Source organism: Dipodomys merriami, unplaced genomic scaffold (assembly GCF_024711535.1).
Source record: "Dipodomys merriami isolate MVZ:Mamm:240054 unplaced genomic scaffold, mDipMer1.0.p SCAF_1325, whole genome shotgun sequence".
In the NCBI taxonomy this organism is placed as follows: Eukaryota; Metazoa; Chordata; class Mammalia; order Rodentia; family Heteromyidae; genus Dipodomys; species Dipodomys merriami.
In genome coordinates this window covers 20,057-29,783 of record NW_027202633.1, presented here as the reverse complement: position 1 = coordinate 29,783, position 9,727 = coordinate 20,057, and the positions used below count along the sequence as shown (strand labels likewise).

Below are 9,727 nucleotides of genomic sequence, written 5' to 3'. Positions count from 1 at the left end.
TGGTTAATCAAGCCAGAAGCCAGGGGCCATCCCCAGATACTAGTCAGCACCACTTTGAAACTCACTCACTCTCTCCAAAGTGACTTCCATCCATCACTCTTCTTTGGGGACCGGTTTCTGCAGAGATATAGTACCTGTGAGTCTTGGTCTCATCTGTTATCAAACTGCCCTGTAATGAGAAATCTAGCCAAGGACCTCTTTTTCTTTGCCCATCTTTCTGGATAGAAGTCAAGATTTCTGTCTCACAAATCCAAAGGGCATGCTATTTGGAACCACAGTCTTTGGTCCTGCATGCAGTAAAGGGAGTTGAGAATGTACCATCCCCTGTTACTGACCTTGTTACAGCTGGATACATTTTACCAAGGTGGTCCCATCCTCTTTCTGACCATGGTTTAAATCACTGCAGGGCACTCATCTGCAGTGGAAAGATGCAGCAGACTGGTTTTGTTGCATGATAAGAATGAGAGACTTAACTGGAGGGCACTTTCTGCTGAGGCATCACAGACTAGGGAAAAAGTCTACTTTTTGCCATTCAGGACATGGTTTCTGCATAGTCTATAGGAATGGCCACCTGCCGCCTTTGGGTATTATTTTCTCATTGGGGAAGTTGTGCCCAGCTGATTATTATTCAGAAACCAAAAGAGATAGATTCAAAACCTGGACTTAAGTCAGAGTCATTTCCAGGCTTGACTATTTCCCACTCATGTCTTCCAACTGTCATCTGGAAGCTGCAGCTCCTTGTTCTGGGGCCTTCTCATACACTGCTCACACATGCATTTGTTTCACCCAGAGCAAAGGGTATAGGAGAATGAGAGAGAGAAGGAGAGAGCAAGAGAGAGCAAGAGAGAGAAATCCTACTGTGAGAGCAACAGCTATTTATATTGCAATCTGAGAAATGATATCTCTCATTTCTGCCATGTTCTATTCACTAGAAATAATAACTAGATATGGCCTTATCTGAAAAATGAGAGATTGCAGGGGATTGTTGAGATTAGTATGGTTTTGACCTGGAACTTCCTTTCAGAGTGTGTTCCCTTAAGGGGATCTGCTCAGCTAATGGCTTATGGGTCCTGAAAGGAAGGGACAATCTACATTTCATCTATGCTCTGTCATATTCGGTGCCTGAATGAGCCTGTGCCCAAGCTACTTTGTCTCAGAGAGGGTTGGGTATGCCTGACACTGGTTGGAACCACTCCAAGGCTATGGGCCACTGAATGGGACAGGAAACCAAAAGGAAATTCAGAAAAGAGCCTAAGAGACAAATAAGACATGAAACAGCCTCATGTGTGTGAAGAGTCTAGGGAATCTAGGGAGAACTTTATGGAAAAAAGATAATGATCCAGTATTCTCTCCCTTTGGGAACTTTCCAGTCATGCCAGTGTACTCCTGTAGTACTGCCATTCAGAATGCTGAGGCAGGAAGAACATAAATTCCAGAACAGCTTGCACTATATCACCCAATTCTATCTCAGAAAGGAAGGAAGGGACAGACTAAAGGGAGGAATAAGGGCAACAAGCAAATGAAGAGAAAAGGAGGAACTAGTAAAGAAAAGGAAGGGTAAACAGAGGAAAGAAAGGAGGGAGAGAATTCAAAGAACAAAGAATAGGGACAAAGTATTTTGGGATGTATAAATAACCCTCATGTATGACCCAACAATGATAAATGTCAGCAACTACTTATGGAGACTTTTATAAAAAGAAAAATAAAGTAGTAGGTGACAATATGTGACAAAATGAAATAGGTTTATGGAAGAACAGCTCTCTGAGATTCATCTATAAGTGAACTTCCTGGGAGTTTTAGGGTAAGAGGGATTTTTTTGGAACTAGGTCTTGCTAGGTAGCCCAGGTTGGACTGTAACTCCTGGGTGTTTTAGGGTAAGAGGGATTTTTTTGGAACTAGGTCTTGCTATGTAGCCCAGATTGGACTGTAACTCACTATAAAGGCCAAGATGGCCTCAATCTCTGAACCTCCTGCCTCTGCCTTCTGCATTCTGTGTTTGTGAATATGGCTTTATTACACCCATCTCCTTTTTAATGCTGTTGTTGTTGCCAGTCCTTGACCTGGAACATAGGGCTTGGGTGCTGTCCCTGAGCTTTTTTGCTTAAGGCTATCCCTCAACCATTTTGAGGCATATGGACACGAGGTTATCTTGTCATTGTCAAGAAGAGTCTCATGGACTTTTCTGCCCAGTCAGAATTCAAACCGAAATCCTGAGATCTCAGCCTCCTGTGTAGGTAGAATTACAGATGAGAGCCACCAGTGCCTGACACATCAATAATTCTTTTCCCTTAAAAAGACCTGTCAAGTTGCTGAGTAGTGGTTCCTCATGCCTACAATCCTAGCTACTCAAGAGGCTGAGATGAGAGGATAGCAGTTCAATGCTTGCCAAGGTAGGAAAGTCCATGTGACTGTTATCTCCAATAAACTACCAGAAAACCAGAAGTGGCACTGTGGCTCAAGTGGTAGAGTGCTAGGCTTTAGCTGAAGAACTGAGGGACAGCACCCAGGTCCAGAGTTCAAGCTCCATGGCCAAAAATAAATTAATAACTAAATGAAATAAAGAATAAAAGACCTCTCAAGTAGAATAAACTTCAGGTCCATAAAATAGAAGTCTGCTTCTGAGATAGACATACTTTGTGTATGGTTTTTATTAGAACAATTATAGATATATTAAAATTCAAGACAACGGTACTAAAAGATATAAAAGCAAGATACTTTATTTCTAACCTGTGAGGGATAAATAAAGATTTAAAAAAGGGAGTAAGTGAATCAAAAACAATAAAAAGAGGTACAAAGCAGCACAGGGACCCATACAAACTGGAATCAGAAATGAGAATGGCAGATGTGGACAAAACTATGACTTCATCTTGGATGTCTTGTCTCTCTTCTCAAGTGGAAAGAAATTTTTGAGTTGAATCTTTACAAAGTCTCCTTATCTCAGGCTCTTGCAATTAGATGTAGACCGTGCTATGTGAAAAGGACAGTGTTATAATTTCTGTACAAGGATAGTGTCTGTAATAACCCGTGGGACCCAGGGAATCAGTGGGGCACAATAGTGTGGCCCCATGGTCCAGCCTGCTGGAGGGGGAGCAGCATCAAGAGTCAAGCCTCACAACTCCACAGACCCAGCCACTGGACAGAGCAGGGCATTGTGAGGCTGATGTCACCACCCCAAGGGGCACTGGAGGAGCATGCCATGGCTGGGGCATGCCACTGAAAGGGGCAGAGCAGGCCACCAAAAGGGGAAGGGGCATGCTCCTGGAGACATGCACATAGGGAGCTGACTATTGGGATTGGACTTGGGCTGCTTGGGGGAAGATCATGAATATCAGTTTGATGCCATTAGTGGGGCAGGGGTGCAGCCTTTCTAGGTGTATATAGGCTGCATGCTCCAAGGCTAGGGGGGAAGTTAGGGGAAAACACATTGGGAGGGAGGAGGGAGGAGTCCTGAGGACACCTGGTCTCTTGTGGAGAGGGGAGTAAGGAGGAGACCAGTGGTTCTGAAGAGATGAGAGTAAAGGAAAGACCGGGAGTCCTGAGGCAGGAATTGAGTGTGGAGGAAGGAGAGGATTGGGAGTGGAGGGGGAGAGATGGCAAGAGGGGAAAGCCTGCCACAGTAGGGCAGGGCAGGCCTGTGGAGGATAGGGCAAGCTCTGAGAGGCCATTTGGGGCTTCTTGAGGGGCCATTTGGGACCTCCTTGAGAGGTCCTTTGGGGCTTCTTGAGGAGCTATTCAGGGACTTTTTTTGGGGGGCGGGGGTTCCGGTCGTGGGGCCTAAACTCAGGGCCTGGGCACTGTCCCTCAGCTCTTCAGCTCAAAGCTATCGCTCTACCACTTGAGCAACAGCACCACTTATGGATTTTTTTCTTTTTGCTTTTTTCTGTTTGGTCTGGTCGTGGGGACTGAACTCTGGGCCTGGGCGCCATCCCTCAGCTCTTCAGCTCAAGGCTAGCACTTGAGCCACAGGGCCACTTCTGGCTTTTTTCTTATGTGGTGCTGAGGAATTGAACCCAGGGCCTTATGCATGCAAGGCAAGAGCTCTACCACTGAGCCACCATCCCAGTCCTTCAGGGACTTCTTGAGGGGCCATTTGGAACATCCTCCTGAGGTCACTCTGGGCCTCCTTGAAGGGCCTGTTGGGGCCTCCTTTGGAGGTCATTCAGGGCCTCCTCTGGAGGCCATTTGGGACCTCCCTCTAGAGAGGCCTGTGGACAGTGGAGAGGCCTACATGTGGGGGAGGAAGGGAAGAAAGGGAAAAGCCTTCCCCTTTGAAGATTTGGAGGTTTGGGGCTTTGGGGATCTGAGGTTTGGAGGTTTGCAGACCAACTAATTGGTGGTTTGAAGACCAACCAATAAAAGTTGGAGTGTCAGGACTGCCTATTGGAGGTTTGGAGGTTTGGTGATTGAGGCTGCTCTTGGTTCTGGGTATCTAAAAGGACAAGGTAGTCTCAAGACACCTTTCTGGTGTAAATAAACTTCTTTTGTTCACTTCTCACTGTGCCTCCATGGATTGTCTCTCTCTCTGAGGTTCATCAATACCCCACTGGGTGATGTTCTCACAGGGGCCATCCTAGGATGGCCATCCTAGGATGCCCAACCCCAAGGAAACATGAGGGCCACTGGCCAATGTCCTCATGGTTTCCACATGGCTGCCATGGTAGCAGTAAGAGCATCCTGCCATGTGCCCAGTGTCATTGGCAACAGACTTCCTGGACCAAGAACCTAACGGCCAGCAGGTGTGCACTGGGCTCTGATTGGTCCACTTCCTCACTGATGTCAATGGCCTGACTTGTGATTGGTCCATTTCCCCCTGACATCACAGAGCATTGTGAAGGTATGCCCAACAGGGTACATATGAGGCAGCTGCTCTCCAGCTTTTTCAGTTACAGTGCTGGGAGCTTTTACTCCGGTGACCTGATGGACTAACTCAGAACTACTTGATTGCTTTCTTTGGGTGTGGGGAGTGGTAGTTGTGTTGTTTGGGTTTGGGGATTTCATTTATTCAGCTGGGGGTTGTGTTTACTTGTTTGTTGGTAGTTTACCTTCTGTTTCTTAAGATTTATTAGTTGTCCACTTCATTTAGATCATCTTAGGTAATTCTTAAGCTTGATCACTTGCCATCCCAGGGACAAGGTGTTAATGTACAACTTTAGTTCCTCCCCCAGGGAGGGGGAGATCACTGTCATTGCACAGTACAACTTGACAAAGATTATCGGTTACTGCAGCTGTGTCTATGAGAAGCTGGCCCATCACTGCCTCACTGACACCACAGTGGCAGTCAAAGTTCTCCCAAGGAAAGATCTGAAAAGTCATGAGATAGAAAACGAGGTAGCAGGTGGGAAGTTGGCTCAGTGGTAGAGCGTTTGCCTTGCATGCCTGGGGCTCTGGGTTCGATTCCTCAGCACCACATAAGAAAAAAGCCAGAAGTGGCCCTGCGGCTCAAGTGGTAGAGTGCTAGCCTTGAGCTGAAGAGCTGAGGGACGGTGCCCAGGCCCAGAGTTCAGTCCCCACGATCAGACCAAACAGAAAAAAGAAAATGAAGTAACCATTGTGAAAAGTGTACGTCACCCACACATCATCCAATTATTCCAGGTGATGGAGGATGAAGACTCCTTGTCACTGAGCTGGCCACTCAGGGCCATCTCTTGGGGTGGAGTCAATAAATCCCCTTGCATACGCCTATTCCAGTATGAAGCCAAGAGGTTGTTCAAGCAGATCACGAGTGCCATTCACTACCTTCAAGAGAACTGAATTGTACTCCTAGACCTGACGGCCAACAACGTCCTGTTCAACACCAATGGCAATGTTAAGGTCAGTGATTTTGGCGTTTCAGGGTGACCCCAGGACAGTTGCTAAAGGGGGTTTGTGGAGCCTTACTATTCCACCCCCCTGAAATGATCCTACAAAACATGTTCAGTGGGTACAAGGTGGACATTTGGGGACTTAGCTGTGCTTTTGTATATGATGACAACGGGAAAGTTGCCATTTGAGGAGAATAAGATGACAGATATGGAAACAAATCCTAGAGGCCAGGTACACCGGTCCCCTTTACCAACTACAATGGGACGTGATCTCCTTCCTAAACTGCTGACTGTGGGCTTCAATCTGAGGCCTGCTATTGAGGAGATAATGGAGCACCCATGGCTGGCCCTAAGTGTGGGATTTGGCCTGCTTCCTGATGAGCAACTGCCCAGCAAGCTGGACCCCGTTATTGTCACAGTCATTTGCAACATGGTGTACACGGTAGCTGGTATTAAAAAGAAAGAACAGAGCATTCAATGAAGCCATGGCACCTACCTGCTCATCCATGAAAACATAAAGGAGAATACCAGAAGTGTGGAATCAAAAATGATGCTTTTGGCTAGTCCACCATGCACACCTCCTGAGGACAATCCCACCAGCCCTCTTCCTCCACAAAAAAAGAGCCACCTATTCTGCAGGATGTAACACCTTCAGCTTGTCCTCAAATTTTCAGTTACCTCTAAAGAGAACCCAAAGTGCCAGTCTGCCTGTCCTTCTGCTCTACACCCTGCAGAGCTCCAGTTCCAGCTTCATTTGTGGCCCAGATTCTTTTAGCTGGTCGGGTACACTAGACAGTTTCCACTCAGTGGAAAATGGTCTTCCCTCTGGTCATCCTCAGGGGGAGGCCATAGACCTCAGGTGGAACATTAGACAGGGCTGGAGGAGGGTGGCTAACAGGATAGTCACCATTTTTCGCAGACTTTGCTGCTGTGTGAAGGCCCCAAAGTAATGTTCACAGATTGAGAGCAAAGCTGTCCCAGAGAAAGCAGTGCAGAACTCTGAAACAGCACAGTTGAAAGCCACCAGACTCAGATCTTCGGGGTGAGTCTAACTAAAGCAGAGAGATGTGGAATTGAAGAGCTGCAGGTGGGAAAGGAGTCATGCAGGAAGTTCACACTGTGGAGGTCTCAGTCCAGCATGGCCAGGTTGTGTGACGGCTGCTAGGGGATTCTCCGGCAGGGATTCCTTTCGGAGAAAGGACAGCTGACATCACCAAGGCTTTCCAATGCTGAAAGATAAGTTGAAAGGTGGCCTCAATCTGCTGTACTTTCTGAGCTGGGCATTTACACATCGATCCCTTACTTAATAGTATTGTCACTTTATTGAACAACCTTTTCCCTTGGTCCTCTGAACACTAAGGTGTTTTTGTCCCAAACGCTTCAGGTCATCTCACCTTTCACGTAGGTTGCTTGTGTCCCCAATTGCTAGTTTATTTATTTAGGTTTAAAGTGAGGCCCTTGAGCTTCGTGGTATAGGAATCCATGGATCTCAGGGGCAGGAAGCATCCTGGACTCTGTTTCTCCTTCCGCAGTCTCTAGGTGACTGGGTACAACTACTGAGCACACTACTTACACTGGCTGGGTTGGAGTACAAAGGCAAATCTTCACTGCGAATGGAGAGGTACCTGTCTCCATTCACCCAATGCACTATCAATGGTTTCTGCCCTTACTTTCCTCCATTTAAATGCACTTTCCTGCTTGTGTAATTTCTCTCTAAATCTCATCATTATCCCAACATAAAACCTTCATCCAAGCATCTCTTCTTTCAGAGTTGTTTATTTGCTCACAATCAAAGAGACCCTATTACTAAGACAGGTTGTTTTGAATGGCAACTCCTCCCATGAGTCCCCATTTTCTCTAAGGGGAACCAGAAGGCTGGGTTAGCTGAGTTTCAAATAAGAGAACAGTCTGACCAACCAGAGCCACTGTTTAGACTGGCTAAAAATATGAAGTAGAATAATATTCCTTCCTTGATCGTAGAGGTAGAGAAACCTGTGAAGGAGCAGCATTCCTGAGAAAGTATGGAGATACAGTGGTGCCACTGGATGGACCCTGCCTGGGATGACTGCATCTGGACAGTAGCAAAAATTTGGTAAGGTTGATATGACCTCTACCACTGGGCTATTTGTGTTGGTTTAGTCAGGGCCATGAGATTTCCACAGAGAGGATTTGATTCAGGCTGATGCTGTCTGCCCTTGGGTGACAAGTGTGTTATAGGGAGGATTTGAGCACACCTGACTTTTGCTATATGTGCACTGATGTCAGGAGGCTAAGCCTGCAGAGCAGACTGATGAGATTTTCTGCAGTAGGTAGGATCAGTGGTCCAGCTCAGAGCTATTTGGGAGCAGATCTCCCCTGAAAGAACAAAAAGGGATTCTGGTGAGAGTCCCAATAAGGGCTACAAGAGGGAAAAGATGGGTACAAAGTAAATGACAGGGTGGACACTAAATGTAAAGGAGAAATGACAGGAGGCAAATTAAGAAGGGAGCTGAGGAATCCTGAATTCCACATGGGCCATTTTTCAGTGAAGAAAGTGGGTGGGAAGGAATTAACTGTTGATTTGTAAGACTTCTTGATCACTATTCTTTTTTTTTCCTTTTGTCTGTTGTGTGTATGTGTTTGTGAGTGTGTGCTGCTACACCTCAGTGCTTTTTTTCTTATGCTGTTTCCTTTGCCTTCTCTGTTCTCTCTCCACTTTTCTCACCTTCTCCCTGCTGCCGCCCACCATTTCTCTTCCTTTGTTTTCATTCCTCCCATAGCTACTCCTATTCTACTTCTCCTGTTCCTCTTCTTGCTGTTCCACTACTACCCTCTACCATTCCCTTTCCCTCTCTTCCTGCTCTTGAATCTGTCTCTCTCTCCCTCCACCTCCCTCACTCTTCCTCTCTCTCTACACTTCTCCCTTTTTCCTTCTTTCCCTTTCTCCCTCTCTGTCTTTCTCTTTTTTCTCTCTCTCAGTTGTCATGGATATGTCTGGTTCTCTCCTGCTTGAGTTATACTTCCAGGCTTGCATTTCTCTATTTACTTGAAGATGGAGTCTTCCCAGACTTGCTGTAAATGCAATCTTCAAGGTATCATCTTGGGAGATAGGTAGGAATACAGACAAGAGCTTACAGCATCAGGGAATGCAATTGGCTTTGTTAATCTGGTGTGGCAAAGGTTGCTTTCTCTATTTTGAAAGGGCATTTGTGTATTTATGTGAGGGATAGCTGTGTAGAGTCACCTTACAATTGGTTGTGGAAGGAAGGGGGTGATGGGTTTGTGTAAATGGACAGGGAAGGACGACATATGTGCTGTACAATTGCGCTGAGAGGTGTCAGATTCTTAGTAGAGACTCTATGAGTCCCCAGAGAGGCCCCCTTTCCCAAAGCACCCAGCTTGGGCATGGTGCTTCCGTTTCCCGGTAAAGACTTTAGGCCTCATGGAAGAATAGCAGAGCCCAATTTTTCTCCTTGGGGAATCAAGAATGCTATCAGAGCCAAGTTTTAAATATTTGAACATCAAGAGGCCATTTTTGGAATCACAAAGTGTATGAATTAAAAGATATTCCCTTCCGTTCAGCTAGAGGTGGTCAAGGAACAGGAGACCTGAGGAATCATGGAGATAAACTGGGATCTGTGGAAGGACATAGCCTGGATGGACTTTGGTTGTATATGGACCACACCCGTGGATGGACCCTGCCTGGGATGACTGCCTTCCCACAAGAACAAAAATTCGGTAAGATTAGATATGAGCCTTCACACTAGAATATTTGTATTGGTTCACCCAGGGCATTAGAATTGCACACAGAGGCAGTGTTGAGGATTCATGCTGCCTTTGGGTGACAAGTGTATGATGGGGAGGAGTTGGGCAAATCTGGCCGTTTCTCTGTGTACACTGGGTCAGGCGGCTGAACCTGCAGAGTAGACTGATGAGAATAGCAGCAA

The 9,727-nt window shown here is 46.4% G+C and overlaps 1 long non-coding RNA gene across 1 annotated transcript; it reads left to right on the top strand.

The window, feature by feature from the left end:
- The first annotated feature begins 5,697 nt into the window (after positions 1-5,697).
- Positions 5,698-9,512, top strand: LOC138825030 (uncharacterized). Its single transcript, XR_011371304.1, has 3 exons — positions 5,698-5,811; positions 7,782-7,893; positions 9,363-9,512. It is a non-coding gene; the product is annotated as an uncharacterized lncRNA (long non-coding RNA).
- Positions 9,513-9,727: the final 215 nt, after the last annotated feature.